The 26207-nt window shown below is 35.8% G+C and overlaps 1 protein-coding gene across 3 annotated transcripts in view; it reads right to left on the bottom strand.

Annotated features, from left to right (window-relative positions):
• LOC135079038 (potassium voltage-gated channel protein Shaw) overlaps window positions 1-24882 on the bottom strand; it is a 113933-nt gene extending 89051 nt beyond the window's left edge. For all 3 annotated transcript variants that reach the window (XR_010258707.1, XM_063973668.1, XM_063973670.1), the window contains exon 1: window positions 24686-24882. The gene's annotated coding sequence lies outside the window, so the exon portion shown is untranslated. The remainder of the gene's footprint in view (window positions 1-24685) is intronic.
• Window positions 24883-26207: the final 1325 nt, after the last annotated feature.

Genomic DNA, 26207 nt, shown 5'->3' with positions numbered 1-26207 from the left:
TCGTAGAGACGATGGCCGTTGGGGCAGGAAAGTTCTCGAGTGGCGACCACGGGCTGGAAGACGTAGCGTGGGCAGGCCTCCTACTAGGTGGAGCGACGATCTGGTAAAGGTCGCGGGAAGAGCCTGGATGCGGGCAGCGCAGGACCGTTCATTGTGGAAAACCTTGGGGGAGGCCTTTGTCCAGCAGTGGACGTCATTGGGCTGAAACGACTAACTCAGACAGTACCTGAGGTATGGGAGCGCGGGAGGGGTGATTTTGACGTGACAGAGCATAAAAATATGAAGTATCGCTGACATTTAATTTTGACGTAACAAAACACCCTCCCGTGCCTCTCCCTCCCATTCCCCAGGCACTGTCTACTATAGTTCACTTTATTAACACAGCCGATAGCACCACGGATTACCTTCCTATAAATTTTCAAAGAGAAGCTCAATAATTAATTAAGTGGTAAAACAAAATCTGAAAAATAAACAAAAGGTGTGCTTATTTAAATAAAATTATACCTTACATAAAATGTGACTTGCGAACTGGGCGTTACCTGTAATTAAAATAGAAACAGATTATTCACAAATGTTTGTAAGCTCACAATTAACTATTCTATATTATTATTTTTATGAGTTTTATTAATCCTCAAAGATGATTTCTTCGGTACTGACGACTGACTCACGGGCCTAGGCCAAGTGAGCCGCGTTTACTGGATTGGGGGGGGGGGGGGGGGGTATTGGGAGTTGTCGTCCTGCAAGATTTTTTTTTATTAGTGTAATTATTTAAAAAAATATATATAATATTAAGAGTATTTAATAATATTGTGAATAGATATTTCTATAATTGAACCGGTAAAACGGTTTTGTTATTTATAGTCAAACATTACGGTAAATAAATAATAGCCAATTTCCATTCGCAGACTTAAGCCTCTCAATTCTACTGTCTTGTGTCCTTTTGCTCTAAACATCTATAATTATAGATTCTATATAGGGTGAAAATACGGTTCAGGAAATAATTATTCAATTCATGTACATTAGATACGTCGCTATGAATATGATATTATTACGATGTACTATGGAATAATAAGCAAGTTACCTAACTTGCACAGGTGTTCTGTTCACAGCATATCCAGATAACATAATTATTGTGATATCTTAGGCAGTTGGGATACGTGCGATTTTTCTACTAAATTGTATAATCCGTTGAGATGGATGATAGATAATAACCCAAAAAACTGATTTTTTATTATGTTTCAAGTCCGGAATTCTCAAACTGGGATATTCGAACGGTTCGCAAGAGTTCCTAAAGGATTTTCAACGGGATTCACCATATGACAGGTGACGAGTGGCTGGCTTAGATCCCGCGTACGTATATTATTCCAGAATGCGCAAAAAATAGAAATATCTTTGAGGAGCGTTTAGTACACCAATAAATTCTACAATGCCAGTGAACTCAGGCTTATAAGAGTTCAGTGTATTCTTACAAGTTTTTTTTTACTGTTTAGTTTACATTGGAGAATATTGGTTACAAATAATTTAGTCTATTAATCCAGATAGCCCAGATAAGTCTTAGAACCACAGAATAGTGCGCGTGGACGCACAGGGTGACACATGAATCAATCACAGAGCTCTATTCAACGCTGTGCACTCGATTTGCTGCTTCACTTAAGCAAGCATCGTTTGTGAATACGGGCGTCGCATTTTTTTTTGTAAACTGATATTTGATGTAAATTAATTTGCAATAAAGTTTCTTCAACGAGAACTAAGGGATGTCTTTTACTATGGGGGAACTTCAGTTCGCCCTACACCCTGTATAAAGTACAGTCTCTAAATCTTGTACCCAGCCGTGGCTTGCGGCTGCTTGATAAAGGTCTCCGCTGCAGAAATTAAATTTTAAACCCAATTTCAACTCCAGTGACGTTTTACTAATTCAAACACTTTATAACTTGGGAGTTCTTTGACAGCTATACGATGTATTGTTTCACTGTAGAAGTTTTAATGCAGTGGTATTCGGTTTTTAGGAAACAAAGGAACCCAATCAAGTCTGCAATGTAAAATCAGCGTCAAATAGTCAGACATCCAAAGTGGTCAAAAAGTTGACAACACAACCCTATTCCAATTACAATAAAGACGTGATGAGAACTTTTTGGCCACTTTGGGTGTCACGAACTATTTGATGCTGATTGTACCTACCAACCATTCTCACAATATTTGGTAGGCATAGTCTGGTCTGCCAGCACGTAGAATTTTGTCCAATGACCCCAAGCTACCCAATCTTATCGCTCGCGCGTAATTATGTTGCTGTGGCGCTCGCACACTCACTGCGGGCGATGAGGACGGGTAGCTTGGGGTCATTGGACAAAATTCTACGTGTTCACAGACCGGGCTTTACACAAAATAATTTTACAATATTATGTGTTCGCTTGTAAATTAGACCTACGAGAGTCTCCATCTTTCTTGCTACTAGTTGCACCGCGGATACATTGTCATAGATGAAAATAATAATATTATAATCATAATATATTTTTATTGTATAAAAATTAAATGATCTTGTATTTTTATATTCTTTCTCATTCGATATATCTGAAGCAAGGTTTAAACTATAAAATAGATACACAGTTTCAAACATATAAAAATCATTGGCATTGAAGGTAAAGTAAATAACACGTCTTCCGCTTCTTTCATCGAAATGCAGATGGTATAAGAACGACTCTATCAATCTTCGGGGTCAAGGCATAAAACTGTATTCAAAATAAATATAGAGAAATAACATCAATGTAAATAAAACCAGTGCGAAAGATATTTTGTGAATACAGTGCACACAGTTTACCTACAGTGTGACTAACCTATAACATAATTAACTAAATTGATTACCAGGTATCAAGCTAACTTCCTTCTTTCTAGGTACGGGAATAGCCCACCTCTGCAACTCCTGTGTAGCCAGGATCTACAACTTGACCGCCAATAAAAACCCAACCAGTGAAGGTCAAGTTTGTCTCGGGGGAAAGTTAAACTGTCTTTGGATCCGCAACAAAATTAATCAGAAGAACATAGGAGGAGTTCGAAGTTCTTTCTGGGCACTTCTCTATTTGAATGTTCAATATTGATTGCGATCAAACCCAGTAGGAGCACAGCTACGTCAAAATAATAAAACTATTTTAAACTTATCCCAAAGAATTTGTATCGATTCAACGATAGTTAAATTTATCAATCATTGCACTGGAGGCCAAGTAAAAATACGCACGCCTATTTTTGTTTAGATTGACCGTTGTTTATGTCTTCGATTTCTAAGACGTTGGCTTTTAAACATAAGGCCGTTGACGATTTTTTTTCCTCTTTTAGACATCAAAAACTACCCCTAATCTCAAATAAAAGGTATCTCAAACTAGGAAAAACTTGTACGTATTTTGGTAGCAATACAAACCGTTATTATAGATACAAAAGTGCAAAGGCATCCAATCGAAGGAACTACCAGCCCAAGCGGCTGTAATAATCTACAACAAAAACACAAAGTTTACCTTTCCTGAGTTACGTTTCTAACCTAACCTAACTCATCCTTCAAACGATCCTACATCAAGGCTCTGCGGGCAGAGGTGAGTTAATTAAAATTGTTAATGTTTTGTTAAAGAGGCGGCAGTCTTTAAGCAAGTCGGTAACAAAATGTCGAGCGGTTATCTGACCTGATATCGGGCCGTTTGTTTGATCCCCGTCGTCAAGATCGCTATCGTGTACTTTGTTGAAGCATCGATGAGTAAAAGACTTGGAGAGAGGGAAAATATTTGCATTTATTATATAGAAAAGTGTTTCAGCGTAAAAGCAAGCTGTAATACTTCATTCAAGCTTTGAATGCGGTTAGCTGTTTATTGTTTCTTCAATGTACATATTGTTTGAAAGTTTAGTTTTAGATTGAATGGAATATGTTGTTGTTAGTTCAGTGTAATCTTCTTCTTTGCCTGGCCCATTCCCATTTTGTTTGGGGTCGGCCCTCCGTATCATGCGTCTTCAGGCGGCTCGGTCCTGCCTGGGCCGTTTAGTTAGTTCAGTATAGTGCTTAAGTTTTACTTAGAGCTCCTTTCTTGGAAAAACAAAATTGTACTGCCTATTTCTCACCATTGAGTTAATTTATCCTACTAAAGCTGCTAGAATTTCTAAATCAGTTCAAAACTATTAGAGCGAAGTCTGTATACATCGTTATGAAAGATCCAAACGAATGTAACAAACGTACACGAAATTCGTTAGAATTTATGTTCTGCCCGTTGGTTTGGAAACCGCGTGTTTACGAAATTGTGTTGGAAACTAAACTAGACGTACAAACATTTGGTTTTCGGTTGAGTCTGTGTGTTCATCGAATGGGAAAGTAATGAGATCTTTGGACCCATAATTAGATACGTACACGGTGAGATGTGAATTAAGGAGTAGGTACTTATTTTTTCTTTGGATGCGGGTAGCGCAGGACCGATCGTTATGAAAATTCTTGGGGGTTCCATTATTCTTCGTTGAGAATCTAGAGCTTCCTCGTTGTGGATAAAAAAAAATTGTCCATCAGTGGACATTATTGGGCTGGAACGAACGAATGAATGAACTTTTTCCTTGGAACACCGTATTATGATAAGAACATGATACTCTATTCATCTATAATGTTTTCTACATTTTCTTGTAGCTCTATCATTGTAATGTTGTAAGCGTTTTTTTCTTCTTTATCCTTATTAATAACCTTTCAAATTACATCCAGCTGTTACAAACTAAGCATTTCGCTTCCAAGTTTATCATGCATTCTGTCTTCTCACAATGTCATAATCTAAGAACGTGTTACGAAACGACGCTCAAAATTTGAGTATTTGGATCGAATCAATCTCTGACTTGAATTTATTTTTTTAGTCATCTATTTAAACTTATACTTCGACGTCGTTTTAGATTACGGACATAAGTATTATCGCCACTTATCAAATAAAATTGATGATGGATACAAATTCAGTCTCATATAAATATTATATGAATAAGTATTAGGCGGTACGACTTAATACAATCAACAGCACATCACATTCACTCTTCCTTACAAAAGATGCTAAAGTATTTACATAGGTTGATGTGCTATTGTCCGTAGATTTCATTCACAATTTACAAGCTCTAGTCGGTGGTGCAATTTTTATACAACAAAACTGTACCAACACCTTCAATACCCATACATTCTGACATTTTATACCAAATGTTACCTATCCAAAAATAAACAAAAACGACTGCGTATTTCACAAACCGACGACCTAATTCCAAAGATAAGGCTAAAATGGGCACGCCATCAACCGAATCTGGGCTAGGCTACCGCGTTCAGTTTGACAACGCGCCCGTATCAGCACTTTTATCTGAAAGCTTTTTTATCCACGCAAATAATGCTATTGATTCGTTACAGTGCCGGCCACAGTTAGGGGCACGCGCATTTTTATTTTGGCTAGTATTAATTTTTAGCTAAATATGTAACATAGAGATCTTTTTCATTTTTAACCAACTTCAACAAAAGGAGGAAATCCTCAATTCAGTTGGTAGGGTTTTTTTCTTTATTCTTGTTTCTAATTAATTTCACTTTCACTCAATACTGGTGTTACGTCAGAAATAAGCTGTAATATTGACCTAACACTTAAATACCCTCAGGTAACCCAAACGATTACAATAATATGATTACTTTTCCAACAGTTGTGTTAAAAAATTACTTATCTAAAAGTCGATTAAACAACCACCTTCGCATAATTCCCTCCGTTAGCTACTATTTCATGCACTAACGCCTGTATTCACAAACATTACTATGAGGTCTCACAGTGCACGTGGACGCACAGGGTGACACATGAACCAATCATAAAGCTCTATTCAACGCTGTGTGTTCGATTTGCTGCTACACCTAAAGCAAGCATCGTTTGTGAATACGGGCGTAAGTATATCATATTTGAACTCAGATCCTACTTTTGTGAACTTTCCCGCTGTGTATCTTTCCACTTACCCGTTATTGAGTCCGCAAAGTGTATTTAACTGAAGTTTCCAATTTAAAAGTAATAATTGAACTGCGCACCGAGTAAATAAACCCGCGGTTTCATGTCGTGAAACAAGATACGATTACAAGCTTTATTGTTAATGAAAAATGTTTTGGTGAAACATAAAATAGTATTGTGAGTAACGTTTGTTGAAAATTTTATTTAATGTTAAGCGCAAATTGCCGGAGGCTTTTGTTCTGTATAATATATGACATTGTTTGATTTATAAGCTAAGGTCTAAATGTCAGTATAGGTGGTATAGAAAAACCATTTTATTTTATTTTCAGTAAGTCTGATAATAATGATCAAAGACTGCGAAGATCTTGGTTAAATTAATTTACATGTAGTTTCGGTGATATTAAATGATTGACGATTTTTAAATTTAGCCACATACCTACTAAGATGAATCCAACACATAAATGTAATTTTTCACTTAAAATCACTATAATATACAAAAGATGCACAATACTTTCGATATTCCTTTAACCATTTCGTCAGAGTTGCACCTGGTTATTTCGTAATAAAAAAATTACGTCGCAACGCGCTTTTCCTTAAAAGAACAAAACTGTGTTGGGCAATTCTTTTCTCAACCTCCGACTTATAAATCCGAACAAAGAAAAAGTTTTCCCCCGTACCAGTAAAGAATGTAGAATAAAAACGTGACTTTTAACGTTATAAATTGGAAACCTACAGTATTTTACATTTATTGCCTGATTCCGTGGCCTTGAGTGTACAGATGTGTAAGATAAGGCTCCAACAGGATGTGACGCCTTTGTTTATAATAAACCAAGTGGAAAATAAAAATGGGCACCTTGATAAAAATTATATACCACGGAGCTTCTGAAAGCACGCAAGGGGTGTATATTATGCTACGATGGCTGAAAATATAGCGAAAGCAGGAAGATTTGTATACGTTTGGCTGCAGGTAAAACATACAGAATACCTACAATTTTCCTTGTTTTCTTTGTTTTGAAGAAGATATGGAGTAAGTATGATTTTAAAAACCAGCCTGCAGTGTCAAAATACAATGTTTTCAAAGTCATGTAAACTCTTAATTCAATACTGAAAGACATTCCTAGATCACATTACTGTCTTATAAACATTACAGAAATACAATCGTAAATATTTTGCCCTAAACCGCAAGTTTTGCCTAAATAAAAAGTTGAAGTTTGTCAGTAAACATTAGATTTCCACGTCCAAAGTAAATAATGTTTAATCACAAACTTTTTGTTGTCTTGATCTGATTTGCAGATATCATGTTTTATCAATGTGGAAGTTAGTTTGGAATTAATATCCTAGTATAATTAATATGTTTGATATGGATAGAATTACATAAACTGAAATTCGTCGTGCACTGTTGTGTTGTGTGCAATATAGGTACATCGCGTGTAACACGTCAATAGAATATTTTGTGTCAATAGTTACTTAGTAGATACTCTGCTTAATGCATTATTAAGTTATAACGTATTTCCTAGTAGGTATTAATTTATTAGCTCTTAAAATAATACAAGGTGAAATTTTTAGTTTACGTGGTTGGTGATAAATACTTACATAATATAAATTGGCAAGATTTCAGTTAAGATCAGAGTTATTTCGGTTTTACTGTGGCTTGGTTGCACCATCTTACTTTGACCGTAACAAACGTCAAAAATCTGTCAAACTCCATCCAAAATACGCCGGTTAACGTTATAGTCACGGTTAAAGTTAGATGGTGCAACTCAGCCTTATGTAATACCTATATTCCAAGTTAAGAATCAATCAAACTTTGTAAAACACACCTTATTATGAATATTTTGCAAATATAGATCAAGAATCCAATGTATTGGTTCACTCCTCTCTCTTAGTTTCATCAATCGCTGTCATCCATTAGTTGATTAGAATTTCAATATACATATTTGCACAAATTTGTAGAAGTTCGTATACAACTTGTGCAATTTCGCTTCTGAATTAGAATTCTGAAATACGTCTCATTGTCTTGGACTTTCGATCAACAGAGAATGCGGTTTGGCTCAAGATCTATGGAGAATACGACTTGACTCAAATTTCAAACTCTGTGTTAAATCATATCGTTTTTAAGACAACTATTTGGTTGAGGATTCTGGGTGAAGCTCATTTCCACCTTTGGACAGATCATCACTTTCCATCAAATGAGATGGAAGCCCAGAACTTCACCTCTGTGGGTAAAAAAAACAATTAAAGAGTCGTGCGTTAAAAAGTATATCCGACAGCACACCAGTCTCTACATTTTTCTTTAAAAATCGGCCTTATTGCAACGACATAAGATGCTGCAGTATAAGCTTGAGGTACTGCCGTGGGTGTTACGAGCCCAGCAAATAATACACTCAACATCAAATAAACCGCACCTTCCGCGACGCGAACTTTAAAGATTTTCTTCTGACACAATCATGCGGTACCCCAACAATATTGGTGTTATTTGAAATCCCTATAAATATCCTTAAAGAAAAATACATTTCATTTCTAAATAAATGATTAACATTTACCATAAATGTGACTTGAAAATAGACCTCACTTTGGGCTCACCTCTGGGATCAATTAGACGAATTTTTATGGTTATAAAACCAAATGAAGATCTCACGTGTCCTCTTTAACAGATGGATAGCGATTAATCCCAACTTAACAGTTTTATAGTCATAAAAAATGGCTATATCGTAACTACCTATTTTTTGAGGAAGTGACTCTGGATCCTTGTAAAGACACATTTTTGGGGTAAAAACCTTTCCTTTAATGAAATGAAGTTTAGAACTAGGCTTTCAAATGGTACCAATGTTGGTGGGAAGTGGGGATGCATACGTTTGATAAGCGCTTGTCGCGGGAGGTGCGATTTATTTGATCAAAATCAAAAATCAAAATCAAAAAATATTTATTCAGTTTAGACCACAAGTGGCACTTATGAACGTCAATAGAAAATAATAAAAAAAAGAAAAGGTAGCCCTTATGGGGCACTTTACATGTCTCCTTATCTTTTGGGCCCTACCAGCGCTTCGAGACAAACATATGGCAAGTGCTGAGAAGAAACGCCGGAACAAACTCAGTCACCACTTATTGCCAGGAATTATCTAACGGTAAGAATAGTCAAATTTAAGTACATCAAATATGTGCAGACTGAACTGACCACGCATCCTTGTCATCAATATAGTCTCGAACCTTGTAGTACCCTTTGGACATAAGGGTATTTTTTATATGTATCTTAAATTTGTTTATTGGCAATTCGACAAGGTTGTGTGGTATTTTGTTAAATATGGTAATACATTTCCCCAAGAATGAATTACCTATCTTATGCAACCTGAATGATGGAACAGCAAGTTTATTCTTATGTCTCGTGTTAAATGAGTGGACGTCACTTTTCTTAGTAAATAAATGTATATGTTTACGGACATACATAATGTTATCAAATATGTATTGCGAAGCCACAGTCAATATATTGATTTCTTTAAAAACTTCTCTAAGCGAGTCACGTGGTTTAAGACCGTATATTGCCCGAACAGCTCTTTTCTGTAAAATGAAAATTGATTCTATGTCTGCTGCTGAGCCCCACAGTAAAAGACCATAAGACATAATACTATGAAAATAACTAAAATATACAAGCCTTGCTGTTTCAACATCAGTCAAGTTTCTGATCTTTCTCACCGCAAAGGCAGCTGAACTAAGTCTTCCCGCCAAGGCAGCAATATGGGGGCCCCATTGTAATTTACAGTCTAGGGTAATACCTAGAAAGACAGTAGAGTTTATCAGTTCAATGCGTTCATTATTTACTGTAATATTAGTATTAACTTGTTTGACATTAGGCATAGTGAATTTTAAACATTTAGTTTTTTTTGCGTTTAATAGCAAATTATTAGTTGTAAACCAGTCTAATACTTTGGAAAGAGCATTATTCACGTCGTCAAATATTTCCTGACGCCTGTCAGTTTTAAAAATTAAAGAAGTGTCATCAGCAAATAATACTATCTCACAAAGGTCCTTTGAATAAAAAGGTAGATCATTTATATAAATCAGAAAGAGCAATGGTCCCAGTATTGAGCCTTGGGGCACTCCCATTTTTAGGGGGGCGCCCGAAGAGTTAGTTCCGTGAATATTTACTTTTTGTAATCTGTCTGAGAGGTAAGAGTGTAATAGGCTTAAGGCCTTGCCTGATACGCCATAGTGTTCTAGCTTAAATAACAGAGTTTGATGATCAACACAGTCAAACGCCTTCGATAAGTCACAAAATACACCAATAGCATCCTTTTTCTCCTGCCAAGCATCGAAAATGTGTTTGATAAGAGCAACCCCTGCATCGGTCGTACTTTTCCCTTTTGTGAACCCATATTGTTTTTCATGAAACAGTTTATTTAAGTTAAAATGATGCCGAGTGTAGTAACCCCACACTACTCAATTGCCCGGACCACGTATTAACGGCCTGCAATCCGGGCTCAGGCCAGGTTACGGCCCATAAAAGATACAAAAATCTTCCCTTTTATTGCTCGGATTAAACATTATTGACTCGTAAAATTTTCCAATGTTCCTTTGCTGGATGTAGGTCGTACAGTTACTTGTGAGTGGTACAACTTCGGTACATCTGCCGAGTTTATAATCTTTGACTTACTTTTCCTAAAGACATGCACAGCACGCACTACCTAGTATAACTATATTAAATTTCTTTAGTAAATAGATTCTCTACCTAATTGTTGACTGGTAGAAAATGCCAATTTTTTCTTTGCTATTTTGTAGGATTTTACCTGCAAAAAAGAAAAAACTGAAAATAAAAATCTTAATCGAAAACAAAAGCTCAATGAGGCAGAAGCCAATTTCGTTCTTATTGTTTTGTTTGACAAGAGAATTTATAAGCACCCTAAACAGCTTCGAATCAATGGAACGGAAAAACAAATGCTATAGAAACACTGTTGTCTCCCTCCACCCAAACAAATCAAAACGAGACAACAAATCTTGGAATTTGCGACCATTGTTTGGTAATTCTAAGCGTTTGGAATTTGCGAACATGGGAAGTTAATAGGCTGTGCGACATTAAACGCGGTTATGGCCGCCCATAATGTTTTCAGATTAGTTTTCGCAACTAGCAAATGATTCGTTTCTTTATGAGGAGGAGGAATTGACTGATAGGAGCTAAGAATTGGCTGATAGAGGAGTTAGGAATTGCCTGATAGAGGAGCTAGGAATTTACTAATAGAGGAGCTAGGAAGTCACTGAGTGAAGAGGTAGGAGTTTAAGGGTTTGATAATTACTTCTTCTTGTCGTGTCGACAACAAACCTACACAGCGTCGGCCCAAAACTCCGCCACAAGAATGACGTTGTCAGTAGCCTTCATTGAATCTTCCTGCGTGCAGTTGTTTGCAGGGCAAGACATCATGTGCTTCGTCGACTGGGGAACAAAACCACACCTACTAATTGCTAATTGCTTAGTCCTAGCTATCGTTAGTTAACACGAATCACTGATTATGTTGCCAGAGTTTTTGTAGCAGGCGTCTGATGGTGTTTTCAGATTAATTTTCGCATTTAGCAAATGACTGCTTTGTTGATGATATTGATGCTTTCGTTAATACTAATCACTGTTTCTTTGTCCCTGTTATAGATAACTATACACACTACAGGTGCTTAATAATAATTTAGGTACACATATGACAATAAAGGCACCTGTATTGATCCATAATAAATAACATCTTCAAAACCAATGTAACATGCAATAACGTTACATAAATCTGTTACGTCGGGACATCGAGCCCCCAGCACAAATATTTAGCCCGGGCAAGATTTACCGTTATTGGTCGGTACACGCTGACCGTACGTCTTGTGCTTCACTAAACCCCGGTCGTTTGCTAACTATGTATGCGGAGTTGGTTAACTGGGTACTCGAAGGGTTAAGTTATGTATTGTTAGTCCTTGGAAAATTTTCCCTAAAAACATTTTTTTTCCAGAGTATTTTTGTTGCAAAATCGCTTCTTAAGCTTAAACCAACAAAATTAAATATTTTTTATAAGTATACAGAATGACCTATTAGTGGGTGATCAAACGAAAAGGATATATTCTACTGCTCAAATGCATTAACTTTCCCCAAAAGAAGGAAGTGAATGCTCCTAAAAATCTTTCTAGACAAGGAAGTGAAAAAAATACCTTTCCTTGCAAATTGTCATCAGTTTTATGAGAATTTGTAGGTATTATGGTTTCTGTAGATAATATTTGAGTCATCCTGTGAATATATTTTGTTTATTATTTGATATAACAAATATACAAAGATACATAATATTATCTATATCTATATATATAAAAGAAAGTTGTGTTAGTTACTCCACTTATAACTCAAGAACGGCTGAACCGATTTAGCTGAAAATTGACAGGGAGGTAGTTTAGAGCCAGGAAAAGGACATAGGATACTTTTTATCCCGTTCGAAATAAAAAAAAAGTCTGCTTATTTATTGCCATTAAGGCGGAACAAAGTTCGCCGGGTCAGCTAGTATCTATATAGGTATAAAAGAAAGTCGTGTTAGTTACTCCACTTATAACTCAAGAACGGCTGAACCGATTTAGCTGAAAATTGTCAGGGAGGTAGTTTAGAGCCAGGAGAAGGACATAGGATACTTTTTATCCCGTTCGAAATTTTAAAAAAAGTGCTTATTTATTGCCATTAAGGCGGAACAAAGTTCGCCGGGTCAGCTAGTTATACATAGTTAGGAAAAGCTGAAAATAGATTAGAACACAAAATACAGTCCGCATCCATTACCACTCGAGTCGTAAATGACAATACACAACGAATCAATAAAGGCCTGTACAACACTCCAAAAAACCATTCAAATTTCAACCTTACCGCTTCGACATAAGAACTCAAGTTGCCCATACTCGTTCGATTGTACTTGCGTGAGTCCTAACAATAAACTGACTTGACGTTTCCCAAGTTACGGCACTCATGTGGCTTACTATACCAATTTGGTACAGCAAAACTATTGGATTCCGAACCGTAAGGTCAATAGCTAAGATTGAAATTCAATTGACCGGTTCTGAAGGTTGTGTGAGTACAAATCAGTCAACCCTCGATTGGTGGTCGTGAAAATAATGTTGTAGAGTTTAGTAGAAAATAAATTTAAATTAAGTTTATTTTTAGGTACTTCAAAGGTAGAATAGGTTTTATTACATAGGTACATCTATAGTGAAGTTAATTTATCTGTAAAATAAAAAGCTAGCCATAGCCCGCGGCGTCCTTCGCGGAAAATTCAGTTTCAGATATCGCTATAAATTGCACAGATATCGTTGTAAACTGAATCCTTTATGTTATTCTGATGTAAGAACTTATAAACTGTAAAGTTTCATCAAAATCCGTTCAGTACTATTCGCATGAAAGAGAAACAAACATCTTCCCTCACAAACTTTCACTAATGTTTGTAGGATATTATTTTTAAACATGAATATTAAAATTAATATTTACCATCGCTTAATGAAACAAACATTTGCTTACAAACATTTTCAGTGCCAACATTACTGTAACAAGCTCTTCATATAAGTTTGTAAACAAATATTCGATTATAAACGAAAACAACAAACACCTGCTTATTTTGATGTGTGCAAAATCCAATAATTTCCAACTACCTACATTATTTGTAATTGGAAATAACCAATTTTGAACTTTATCTTCATACAATTAAGGTCTCTTTTGCCTTTTCGCGAGTTCTTAATTAAATTTTGTTTTTGCCTGGGCCACCGAAAGCGTTCTGGTCAATTTGTGGGCACTATAATGTCGTGTCGTACGGGCACGTTGTGTAATTCGGGCCAAATTGGATATTATCATATCATTTGTTGGTGATTACGAAGTTAATATCGATTAGTGATAGTAAAGGACTATGTGAGTAGATCCGTAAACGAACTAAAGTCGCTGACATAGCCCGACGGATTAGTAAGCTGAAGTGGCAATGGGCAGGGCACATAGTACGCAGAACTGACGGCCGATGGAGCAGCAAGGTTCTGGAGTGGAGGCCGCGTACCGGAAAACGCAGCGTGGGACGTCCACCCACAAGGTGGACCGACGACATCATAAAGGTAGCAGGTAAGCGCTAGACGCAGGCCGCTACCAACCGGGTAACATGGAAAGCATTGGGGGAGGCCTATGTTCAGCAGTGGACGTCCTATGGCTGAAATGATTATGATGATGATGAGTGATAGTAAAGGACTATGTAGAGATCTAGATTGGTCATACCTTTGTACAAATACTTAAGTATTTTTAAGCTGAGTTGCACCATCTTACTTTAACTTAAGCACCACTTACCGTAACTATAACGATAACCGCCCCCCTAGACAAAACGTACTTTTTGATCGAATCGAAAGTCGAATCCGTCAAAACTCCATACAAAAAAGGGGCTTTTCGACCACTTTTCGACTGGTTTGCGATTATAATTTGCACTTTGTCTAGACCCACCGGTGTTTTTTGAATGGAGTTTGACAGATTTTTGACGTTTGTCAAAGTTAAAGTAAGATGGTACAACCCAGCCTAATGTATTAACGAAGAAGTAGCGGTATCAGGCCTGTTCATCTCCGCGAGTTTACATCGAAAACAAAACACGCACGATGGCCCACCTACAGGATACTATTCGACAAGGCCTCACATACGAGCGAACATTGACTCACGCACGCGTATTCTTGTGTATGATGGAAGAAAATAAAGAAAATGGTGTACTAAATACTGTGCAGTATTTAACTGCCTAAATAATAATAAAAACACAGAATGTACTTTTTTAAGTTGCCTCAAGACACTGAGAGGTAAATAAGTAGTTAATATTATTCATGATAATTCATGCTAAATCATGTATTTCCTCCGCCATTTTCCGCAGTTTGGCACCTCACGTCACATCATTTTACCGAAGTCAGCCCTATAGCTTCGGCGCAGTGCCGATCACTGACGTTTGTCAACAAAATGGTGCTTGACTCTTGAGACAGGCTAAATTACACCATATTGTTAATGACATTGAGCATACATTTTTAAATACCTTTGCGAAGTAAAACTTCTGTACTTAGTACTTATTATTATTCTGTGGCGGTATCGAATTAAATCGCTTTCACCTTCAGCCTGATCATTTTGCCTTTTATTTGAAAATAGACCATTTTGCCTTTTATTTTTTCAGTCTTAGACAAAATGATAAGTATTTCATTGAATCTACTACGAGTATTTTCGACGCGTGTCCATTGATCTCAAGGAAAGAAAAATGTAATACGTAAAAAAGGCGATAAATATAAGTGATCTTTTTGGAAGTTTTCATGAGAATGCACGCGTCTTTAGTCATATTATGACTTAGAAATAAGTATTAATAGAGACAAGTACCAGATTATCTTGTCAAAATAGAGTATTCCACAGGTGTGACGTGTTTTGCCTTCAGTGAGGTACGAGTAGGTACTTTGTCATGTTCAATGTTCATACGTAAAAGGATTTTTAGCATGTATTATTATACGCATCTAAAATCACAATGCACGCATTTCTACCCACAGTCAAAAGAAAACAAAATTTTCCTCTGTCTGTAAACACGAGTACTCCATCTCAGGACCATCCATCACTGTGCTTATAGTTTATTATTCTTAACGTTACGACTGCGACTGTACAGCACATGAGAGTTTACAGTTTTGTTGCAAAATCACCTCTATTGCAACTGTATAAGATTGCAAAGTTTTTAGCTTGACGTGCCGTTAAAGCTAGTGTACTCGTAGCTCCAATATTACGAGAAAACGTAGAGACAGACGTCATAATATGTTGTAGATGTAATTTTTGTGTTTATTGTTTGTGTAATGTAAGGTTTCATTTTCAAAAAGTGATGCGATCTCCAATTAGTCGCAAGATCACCAAAATTCAGAAAATTTGCGAATGATCAACGCTAGCAGGGTTAAAATTTGTAAGAGCCATTTGCACGTCCTGCGTAAATGGTTTTGAGTATGCTACATATAGTACTTCAGGTGCTTATTATCCTAATTTAAAAACACAAGTCGAAAGTCACGCTTTTGTTTACGATAAATCAAATTTTGCAAATCTGGTACCTAATAAAGTCACTAGTCAATAGCATCATCATAATTTCAGACAGAGACAATGTTTCTTGACGTAAACCTCCTCTCTCTCTTAATCCAATTATAGCAAATACGTAAAAAAAAAACGCTTTTTATAACTTTTCAGCTATTTAGCTACCAGCTTCTAAAACCTTTAAATATATCTTCTTATACACAAATAAATGCATTCAAACACAGCAAGTCATTTTAAAATTTATTTCGTGTCAAACAAAAATCACTGGCCATGACCATGACTAGCAAATATAAATCATAGCTCATGGATTTCTTTGATTTACGACTCTTTTACAAACACGTCATATGTTTCAACATACATCATGTTTCAGACACATTTTGGATGTATCACAACGCCGATTTTAAAGCCGTGGGTGTGAAGGATTGATTTGTTATTGGAAATTGGCTTACTCATACTTTTTAATAGAAAAAGCGTAGTTGTATTTTCAGGAGAAGTTGAAAATAAACACACGTTATGTATGAAAGTTACAAGAATATGGATGAATCATATACGACTACCTAAAATGAATAGTCTCAAAATAAATATAATATTTTGTAGAAATTCATTATGAAAAAAAAAACACATGTTATGTTCGAAAGTTACTAGAACACGGATGAATCAAATACGACTATCCACCTAAAATGTAGTCCCAAAAACAGAATAATTTTGTAGAATTATGAAAAAAAGACTGGGTGTACCTTGGCGTAGCGTAATTAGAGCAGCCATAAGAAATCATAATCCGCTAATTGCAGCTACTGTTGGATTTAACCCTTAACTGGTATCATCCCCAAGGAGGACCAAAGAGCACATTAATCCACTTTCCTCACTTAGTTACTGCCAGTCATCTTTAGTTAGGTCGTCAGTCCATCTTCTTATATTACATTTAACAAAAAGTATTGTCCACTCGATAACCCATTTGCTCTGCCTTTCACGGGTTCCAATTCTATGACAAATATTTTATTTATTGCAGGTAAATATATTCTTGAACGCAAACTTAAAATCGCGAACTATTAGATTGTAGGACTTAAAAAGCCTGTAAAACCATGATTTATGGAAAGCGATAGCTCACAATCGGACACATAACCCATAAGAGTGGTGCTAACTAGAACCAAACGACAATCTCGTGGTACTAAAAGCCGATGAACGATATAAAAGGTTTTATACGTTTTCGAACCGCAGTAATAATGTTATAGTCGTGAATATGTTTGAGGCATGCGATTGTTATGGATTTGTTACATTATTTTGTATAAAAAACTAAATATTTGAGATTTTTAATCCTGAAATTAGCAGGATAAGGGCTTTTCCCATGGAGATATCCTGTTTTTTGCAGGAACTGAGGTTTGCAGAATCCCGTCTATCTAAATATAATATAACCAAAGGTGACTGACTGACTGACATAGTGATCTATCAACGCACAGCCCAAACCACTGGACGGATCGGGCTGAAATTTGGCATGCAGGTAGATGTTATGCACTGAAAAAAATGTTTGGTTACTGCTTACACAACAAAAGTGACCACCGAACACTTTGGTTATGAGGAACAAAATGTTGTGTAAATTAAACAAATAATTTGGTAGTGAGCAAGACTTGGTTTTGTTAAAGTGAACACTTAGTTTGGTGGTCACTTTTGTTGTGTAAGCAGTAACCAAACAGTTTTTTCAGTGTGACGTAGGCATCCGCTAAGAAAGGATTTTACGAAACTCCACCCCTAAGGGGTAAAACGGGATCCACGCGTACGAAGTCGCGGTCGGCCGCTAGTTTAGTAATATATACGTCTATTAATATTAGCGTTCACACGAACATCCCGTTTGCAATGTCCCGCAAAAAACATATCCGAATTTGTGAATTGAATTCCAAACACACACATTACTGTACTTACACGACAGTCCAGTTTTACTGAATCCTGTATTACTGTATTGCCGTGGGAACGAGCCATAATGTGTTTATTACACTGCCCAACAGTTAATTAAAATAATATTTACGAACTCCCTCCCCATACACTTGATTGATAGTGTACTCATGTCATGTCATGTCGGCTTGAATTTTATTAATGACCCCGTTGTTTACACTGTCGCTGTATTTATAGACTTTGCCGATGGAAAAACGTTTTATTTTTGGACGTACACAAAAAAAGATTGTTGTACAAAAAGGTTGGCGGCTGTATACTTTTGGGGCTAACTGTATCTTTTGTCTAGTAGTATTTTGTCCTATTTTCAAAATATAAGTTGAAAATGTAAATGGATAGAAAGCCACTTTGTCGACTGGCCAATGCAGTTCGACACTTGGGCACTTCAATTACATTCTTAATTACACGCCTCCCACTAGTTCTCTCAACGATGTAAGTATGGAGTGAACTGATAATAGTGGTAATAGTCCGCAAAAAGAATAGTTGCCTTACAGTTAGGACAGAACATTTTTGATACAAGGCAACAGTCGAAAATCGGAAGGGGCTAAAAGTCATTGTTTTTAGCAAGGATCTCTGTGCTCTTTCAATTTGGATCATGTGAGATTTGCAGGCGCCTCCTCAAACGACAATACAATAGCCAAAAAATAGAAAGTTGCATAGTCTCTAACTTTTGAAATAAGTAATTTGAAATAATCGAGAAAATCGGTTCACCCAAACAAACGCGATCAGCCGGCGTGCAGCGATGGCGATCAGACTTAAAAGCATTGGTCGCCATCGCTGCACGCGGCCTGATCGCGTTGGTTTGGCTGAAACTTTACCTAAGGTGGGGACTAATTTAAAAGTGGGGAATCAATATTTAGGTAGACAAGTCTCAAGGTACTCTTTGTTCAAGAATAACATGTGTTTTAGACCTCAAATGGAAGGTATTTGAGATTTACGCAAATATGTGTGCTTTAAGACCATTAATTCATTAATTAATCTTAGCTCGCTTACTAATTACTAAGCCAGTCTAGATCCAGACTGACGGATACAAATGCACTATTAAACTTCCATTTACTGATTAATGTAGTAATAACGACGGAATTAAACTACACACTGTCTCTGGCAGGCGATAAATCAAGAGTTCCGAACTAGCTGAGGTTACTCAATTTATGGATTTACTTGTACGAATATGTTTGTAAAATATTTCGTACGCTTGGACCTCGTTTTACCCCCTTTAGATATCATGTTGATAGATGGCGTTTCGCGGCTTCCCCCGCATGAAAATTTACGAACGTCAAAAACAGTAGTTTGTCCAGCGCTGTAGATGATTTTAACCAATGACGATGTCTTATTTATTTATTGAAATTTATTTGTCACATAAATCGTCATTAATTATAGCCTATATGTTATTCTGGGTTATAAACGACAATACTGTAAAGTTTCAACAAAATCCGTTCAGTAGTTTTTGCGTGAAAGAGTAACAAATATGTTAACATCCAGACATCTATACAAACTTTCGCATTTATAATATTAGTAAGATTACTAATATATGATGTTTGAAGTAATTTTGTGTTAGAATGAGATAAATCAAGATCACATCATCAGATGATCACAAGATCAGATGTATACAGGAAATTGGGTAAAATGTTTTATTATTAAATGAAAATGGTAAAAATTTCCAAAAGCTTCTTGATTTACAAAATCAGTTTATTCGATTTATATAGGCGTTGTTCTCTATTAATAAAATACAGAAGCTTTTTACGTAACCAGTAAATAAATCTCCCTTACAAAGTATTCAACTAACATCTTTAGTTACGTATTTTTGCAATGTTGATAACTTTGAAAACTAACGAATCGTTTTGATATGCCTAATATGAGTATGTGTTTAGTAATTTGTTTTCTATTTAAAATAATACAATTAATAACATCCACACGACGTGTTCACAGTAATTAGGGTGTTGCGTTTACTTACTTCAAAAATGATGTAACGCGTAATCTGAAAAGTAATTAGTCACAAACATTCATCGGTCGGGCTAGTATGCGCGCCATGATAAAATGTTATCGATGGTTTTACAAGACACGTGGATCCCGTTTTACCCCCTTATGGGTGGAGTTTCGTAAAATCCTTTCTTAGCGGATGCCTACGTCATAACATCTACCTGCATGCCAAATTTCAGCCCGAACCGTCTAGTGGTTTGGACTGTGCGTCGATAGATCACTATGTCAGTCAGTCAGTCAGTCACTCACTTACCCTTGCGTTATATAACTCAATTTTTATTTAATTAGACGTATGGGCTTATCGCATAAAATCGATAAAAAGCCACGGCAAAAGCTTATCAGCCCACAGAACGCTTTATAATATCACAATCGTATAAAACCCAGTCTTACATCTACAATAGCGATGAGATTACCTCAGTTCACATTGTTATTAACATGCATTGTTAAAATGTGGGCTTTCCTTTAGACAAAGGCATAGCATTAAATAGGGCAGCTTTCAGATTACAGAAAGCTTTTACTGCTGTTTGCTGTCGCGGGCGCGTCCGCTGTCCGGGAACTGCGGGCAAAGCCGGGGGACAGCGGCCAGTGTTGAACTTATTATAAAAGCTTTAAAGTTTTGAGGTGGAGGAAATATCTGATAAAGCTCAGAGGAGCTTTTAAATCAAAGATTAGGCATTTTTAACATACTAGCTTTCCGCCCGCGGCTTCGCGCGCGTGGACTACATTATCTACATAATTTACGGAACCCTATTTTTTTCCAAAATAAAATTTAGCCTATGTTACTCGTGGATAAAGTAGCTTTCGAATGGTGAAAGAATTTTTAAAAACGGTCCAGTAGTTTTTGAGCCTATTCATTACAACCAAACAAACAAACAAAGTTTTCCTCTTTATAATATTAGTTTAGAAAAAAGTAAAAAGTAATTGTAAGGCTGAGTTGCACCATTTTACTTTCACTTTGACAAACGTCAAAAATCTTACAAACTCCATAAAAAAACATCGGTTATCATTATAGGTAGTTACGGTCAAAGTTAGGTGCCTACCTTAGCCTTAGTTAAAGAAAAAAGTGTTAGTTTTAATAATAAGTTCTTTTTTTAAAAGCTCTATGCCTGCATATTACCTGATGGCAAGCGATAATCAGGCTGAAATTGGAAGCAAGCTTCACCCGGAATCCTTGACCACGGGGGGACCGGCTATCTTATCTTCAACTGTTGAAACACATTAATGCTTTCATTTTTGTTATGGTTATTTTACGTTATCTTTGTGGAAAAGCAATAAGTGTACGTGTTTTGAAAACCATTTAGCCTGTCATTTTAGCTTCTTCTATTGTTACTTTCATAGTTTTTGACTGACATCATTCTTTTTTATACGTAAACCGCGGTTTCCCACGTCTTGCCAATGACGTGGCTTACTTTTACGAGCTATACCCCCAGTTTCACTTCTAATTATAAACATAGTGGTCAGTTTGTTTTATTTAGTTCCCCATTCATCCGGTGTTTTCTGTTTTTATGTGAATAATGGTGGCGATGAAATGGTAACACAAACAGGTTTTGGCATAGAACTGTCTAGGATATCGATTCATCTAGGCAAAAGCCAGTGACTGCTGTTTATTTTGAATAAAAATTGAATCATCACAAATACGAGTAGGTACCTGCAGAAAGTTTAAATGGATCTAAGATACAAGTCTGTTAAGGTGGGGTATTCAAACGATAAAGCATTTGCAGCAGTCGCCTTCAAACAGATGGCGATTAAGGTTTTCATGGCGACTGATGAACAATTGCTTTTGGGATGTATGAAAGATAGAGTCTCTGGGTTGTTATTCATTGTCATTGCAGTAAAGAAAGCTATGAAAAGAATTTATTTTGGTTTTGATATTTAAGTCTGTTCTCAGTTAGATAAAATATTATGTCATTACTATAATTTTAGATGAGAGCAATATCAAATCTATGAATTGTAACACTCAAATTGTGCCCAAACTTGCGAAAAAAGGCCTGTATTGATTGGCCCAATTAAACGTACTACAGCAATTAAAATGGTTTCAGTGGTTTGTGGTGACCGGCCTAGAGATGTATCATGAAATAGTGTGAAAAAGCTATGTCGATAATCATAGTAACATCATGCAAGCTCGCTAAATACCTACATCTCGGATATCGTCCTTTTTCTAAGAGTTATTAATTTGGTTTGTCGTAGTAAAGCGTACCAGACATTATTTCTAAAGCACTTACGGCTAATGTTCCTTCGTTAATTATTATTAAAAAAAAATTACTTAATTTAATATTAATTGACTTTCCAAATCTCTTGATTCGCACCTATACGTATATTTACCTACTTAACTAAAGTAAGATACAATATTTATTTTACTCTTCTTTGTTTTTGGCTTTCTAATTGTTATAAGTATTTTTTATTGTGAACTTTTGTTAGCAATTTTTAAGACGTAGTTAGGTGTGTTTTGGGTTTGCAACTGAAACATTTTCAGTGCAAATAACGATGCGTCAAACAATCGATGTAATATTTTATCGATAAAACAAAACATACGGCTTATACAATCTAGCAACAACACTGGGCTCTTAACCAGCATGTTATCGAGCAATAGAATGTAATTATGTCAGTAATAACTGACATTACACCCGACTTCCATAGACTGACATGACAGCTGTGTTTTTTTCACATAATAATAGTATAATCGATGGGGAATGTGAGTAATTGCAACATTGTGATTTGCTTGCACGAGGATTGTGACCTAGTTTTTTCTATATGGTTTTGTTCAATGAAAAAAGACAGGATATTTATACCCGACTGCGCCAGAAGGAGTGTTATTTGAGCTATTTGTTTGAGAGGGTTGAAAAAAATCATATGAGTTGTGCTCTACAAAATTTTTTGGTGCTTATCAACTTACATTTTAGATTCTAGGTAGGAAATTACTGGTTACCTTTGAAAAATTTAGTTACTGCTGACACAAAAAAGGATTACTAGCTTACCTAAAAGGTTTAACTACAGGCATAACAAATACATATTAATTTATAACGGAGTAACTCATGTGGTCTTCTTGCTAGATCTTTTCCAGGCAAACGTAGAGACAAAAATAAAATATGTTTTTGATAAAAAAAATGGGAGACACATCTTATTTAATACAAATTTAGTTAAATTTATATTGTTCACAGAACCTACATTGTCCTTTTTAGAACGTCACACGTCAGTACAAAACATTTCTGTGACCGTATCTATGGAAAAACACGTAACTGAACCTACCTTCGCGGAATTAATGAATTGAGTTCGAAAAGTGTTTGCTTTGTGAAAAATGACTGCTCTCACCCAGTGAGCAATGAATAATCGTATAAGGGGTTAAAACAAAAATGCGGGCATTGCAGAATGGACACTGCGACACAGAAGATAGAGTTGTATTAGTAATACTCGAGTTTTTATTTAAACGACTTTCTGGTTTGTAACTCACAAATACCTATGTGTAAAGGGCTAAAGCATTTTTTCCACAGTTAACCCCTTCATGGTAGAAGCTATTTAAAGGGTTCAGTAAAAATATTATTTCTTTTAAATTGAATCTTAATTGGAGGCCATCAAGATGCTAATTTGGTTGTATCAAATTTAATGAGCATTTTTATACGAAAAATGATGGAGGGTTGAGGGAAAAGTTATCGCGGAACTGAACCCTGCTGCGTGTGATGATTTATGGGGAACTGAATGGTGGGTAATTTATGTTTTTACGTATCATTAGCAGCAGTATGTGTATCATATTTCTACCATATTATAGATCCACTGACCTACAGTACATACCTAAATAAGTAGGTACATACAATTTAATTTACTTATTATAGAGTCGAAGATAGTACAGTATTTACAGTAAAAGTTAAAATACAATCGGAATCTGGCAAACTCGGCAAATCTGCCAGAAATATGAATTAATCTCTGTTTAGTTAAAAAGTTAAATAGGTAATGATATTTGTATCACTAAGAGACACTTACTTACTTACGCCGTTTTATTTAAAACTGACAATCACATGAAATCGGTTAAAAACTCTATATTAATTGGTTAACCCGTGTTTAAAGAATTAGTGTTAAAGTTACAATGAAATTATCCAAAGTTTAAAACAATATGGGTAATGGGTATCCTCTATAAAATATTTATCACAGTTATATCTCAAACATAGTATGTGTCTGAAGAATACATGAAATAAAAAATATTCTGGAATTGTAAGATCGAAATGAAATACGATCCTTAGATTTTTGGCATCCTCCTCGTAAATATAAAGGGATATCTGGACTAAAGGGATCCCGTATTTATTACGGGAGAAAAGTTTCCCGGTGATGGATAATTTGAAACGGCTCTTTTTGTCTTTGAACAAATAGCAAATAAGTATAGGTTAAATTTTTGCTCTATATTTACAGAAAATAACAACTACCCACTTACCTGAGTAGATTTTTTTCTTATACATTTCTTACAGCCTAGAGCTTAACTAGTTATTAAGGAAGCATTTTTAACCTTTACCTTACAGCATGATATTTATAAAGTTCGTGTTTCAGCCGAACAAATCAATATTAATTTCATTTCGAATACAAAGAAAACGAGTAATTAACTGAAGCAAAATAAAACACGGAAAATCTTAATCGTTCAGTCATTATGTCTTACTCTTTCGAAGCACGAAAGCTGTAACTAACATAATAATAAACAACCCTAGCTTATTACTTAAAAACGGTATAGTTTCGAGGTCGACACGCAACTAGGTAATTTAATTTAACCAACCTTTAATATGAGGGTCCGTTCACATAAACAGCTTACTCGTCCCAAAAAGAATTCACACAAAAACCGACACTCAAAAAAACCCACTTTAAAAAAAACAATCGTTTATTTTTTTATAATCTGTAACTGTAATGTCACTTTTGAAATTCGAATGCCATTTTCCAGATTCGAAACTCGGCGCGGTGCGGCCAACCTTTCTGTCACCCGAACGCGGTTCTACTGAGAGACATAGGTGATTTTACGCATGCGCCGCGAAGTGTGTACCACTGCCGATACCTAGGCACATTTCATTTTGTAATGAACTGTTTTACCCGCACTGTTCCAATTGGAACTCAATTTCCAGATGACTAAAGCTGGTTTTGGATTGTTTTGTGGGTCAAAGGGTGAGTTTCGACTCAAAAAGTGTCTGTCTCTGTCTCGTGTGTGCATTTTAATTGAGGCAGAACGTTATACATATATTAACTGTTCAGTCGGGCATTGTGTCAATGTGCTGGCGTCTTGGGGTTAACCACTCTGGATATAAGGCTCTATTTTGACATCGACCTAGAATGTGGCCAAGGAATAAACATGTTCTCTTAATTAATTTAAGGTATTTTTCTATGTAAATGTTACTAAAGCATACAATGTACTTCACGTATTTTGTGTCCTGCATAAGAATCTGAGCCGGTACCTCTGAAGTAGATAGACGTACAATATCTTTACGAATGAGTTACGGATGTGTTCGAAATAATCGAATAAAATTATGACTTATGCTCCACTACAAAATTCATATCTGCTCAAAACCACTTTTGACTGCTAAAATCAGACAGTTTTGATCGAAGTCATCAGTCAAAACCAGTTTTGACTGTACATACATCATTTTAAAACTCCACAGAGTGGTTGGTAATCCATTTGTGTTAAAAATAGATTTATCTTAAATAAATTCACTGCTAAATTACTGCTGGTAGGGCCCGCTTATCGCTTATCTGTATGAAAAATAGCCAAATCTCTTCATAAAGTATATTCTGGCAAGTCTAGAAGATATACGAGTATTTGATGGTCAGATTTATCTTTTTCGTAAAATATATTTTTCGCAAAATGCGATGGAAAATTTCAGTATCTTTCATAATTTACGTGCTTTATGATGCCAATCTCTTTATCAATGAAAACATGAAAAAACGTCTATTGAACTAAACATTTCATTAAAAATATATTAATTTTCAAAACTCCCGGAAAACTTTCAAACCAAATGACTGGACTATAGCAAATTATTATAATGTAACTACTAATTTAGTTACTGCTTCGGTAATTTTCACAGTTATTACGACTTTACGAGTATATTATTATCTAAGACTCCGACTTTGAACTGACTGCATTCATTTTTGTCCTTTACAAGATTTGAACCCACTACCTCACTTACGAATACCGCAATTTTGTCAATTTTCTCTTTGGAGTTGCTACTTTTGTTTTCAATAAATATTTAATTTTGAAATGTTCAAAATTCATGCAGTCCATCAAAGTACAGTTTGCTGCACAACATTTTTGT

Source organism: Ostrinia nubilalis, chromosome 15 (assembly GCF_963855985.1).
Source record: "Ostrinia nubilalis chromosome 15, ilOstNubi1.1, whole genome shotgun sequence".
Taxonomy (NCBI): domain Eukaryota; kingdom Metazoa; phylum Arthropoda; class Insecta; order Lepidoptera; family Crambidae; genus Ostrinia; species Ostrinia nubilalis.
Note: the sequence above shows the minus strand (reverse complement) of the source record. Positions and strands in the feature narration are given on the sequence as shown.